We start from the raw sequence: 1,902 nt of genomic DNA, 5'->3' as shown, positions 1-1,902 counted from the left end.
TGTCGCATTTTCGAACGAACTCCTTAGTATCTCTTTCCATACTGTCCCGATAGTAACCTGCTCTGATGACTTTGTGAACCAGTGATTCGGCACCGGAATGGTTCCTGCAAGTACCCTCTTGAATTTCTTGTAAGACGTAGTCGGTGTCTCTCGGACCCAAACATACTGCCAACTGCCTATCGAACATCCTTCTATACAATGTTCCATCTTTGGCAAATGTGAATCGTGCAACCTACGTTCGCAGAGTGCTCGGTTCCTTAGGGTCTGACGGAAGTTTCCCATTCTTTAGATAATCGATATATTTGTTCCTCCAATCCCAAGTTAGGCTTGTGGAGTTTATTTCGACATGGCCTTCTTCGACTACCGACTTTGAAAGTTGTACGACAATCCCCGAGCTAATTTCGTCATCTTCGACTGATGACCCCAAATTTCCAAGGGCATCGACCTCACTGTTCTGCTCTTGAGGTACATGCTGTAGGGTCCATTCTTTAAACCGGTGTAGGGCTACCTACAGTTTGTCCAAGTACCTCTGCATTCAATCTTCTCGAACCTCGAAGGTCTTGTTGACTTGGTTAACCACGAGTAGGGAATCACACTTGGCCTCGATGACCTCTACTCCCAAACTTTTAGCCAGCTCGAGACCTGCAATCATAGCCTCATACCCGGCCTCATTGTTAGACAACTTAGGGGTTTTGATGGATTGTCTAATTGTATTTCCTGTGGGTGGCTTCAAAACGATGCCTAAACCGGACCCCTTCACATTTGAAGCTCCATCTGTGAAAAGGATCCACACCCCTGAAGACGTACCCGTGTTTAACAAAAGTTCCTTTTCGGCCTCGGGTACGAGGCCAGGCATGAAGTCGGCCACGAAATCTGCTAATATTTGAGACTTGATGGCCGTTCGGGGTTGATACTCGATATGATACCCACTGATTTCGACGGCCCATTTGGCCAATCGGCCCGAGAGTTCGGGCTTGTGCAAAATGTTGCGAAGGGGGTAAGTGGTTACAACACAAATTGGGTGACATTGAAAATACGGTTTTAATTTTCTAGAGGCGCTTATTAAAGCAAGCGCTAATTTTTCTAAGTGTGGGTATCGGGTCTCGGCTTCATCCAAAGTTCGGCTAACGTAGTAAACAGGAAACTGCGTACCTTGCTCTTCTCGAACTAGGACACCACTTACCGCAACTTCCGAGATTGCCAAATATAAGTAGAGTTGCTCGTCCTCTTTCAGAGTGTGAAGCAATGGGGGGCTCAAAAGATACCGCTTTAACTCTTCTAACGCCAGTTAGCATTCCGGGGTCCAAGTGAAATTGTTCTTTTTGAGTAGTGAGAAGAACCTGTGACTTCGATCCGAAGACCTCGAGATGAACCGACCTAGGGCGGCTATATGCCCCGTTAATCTTAGTACGACCTTAACACTGTCCACGACTGTGATGTCTTCGATCGCCTTGATTTTATCGGGGTTGATCTCGATTCCCCGATTTGACACCATAAAGCCGAGGAATTTGCCCGAACCAACCCCGAATGCACATTTTTTATGGTTGAGCTTCATGTTGTATTTTCTCAATACGTTGAAGGTTTCCTGCAAATGTGTCAAATGGTCCTCTGCGCGCAGGGACTTAACTAGCAAGTCATCAATATAAACCTCCATTGATTTACCTATTTGTTCTTCGAACATTCGGTTTACTAGGCGTTGGTAAGTAGCACCAACGTTTTTTTAATCCAAACGGCATTACATTATAGCAATAAGTACCATACCTAGTAATAAACAAAGTCTTTTCCTGGTCCTTCGGGCTCATTAGTATTTGGTTGTACCCGGAGTAGGCATCGTGAAAGCTGAGGATCTCGTGGCCGGTCGTGGCATATCATGCGATCGATATTCGGCAAAGGAAAAGAGTC

This window comes from Nicotiana attenuata, chromosome 9 (assembly GCF_001879085.1).
Source record: "Nicotiana attenuata strain UT chromosome 9, NIATTr2, whole genome shotgun sequence".
Classification (NCBI taxonomy): domain Eukaryota; kingdom Viridiplantae; phylum Streptophyta; class Magnoliopsida; order Solanales; family Solanaceae; genus Nicotiana; species Nicotiana attenuata.
This window is presented reverse-complemented; position numbering follows the sequence as displayed.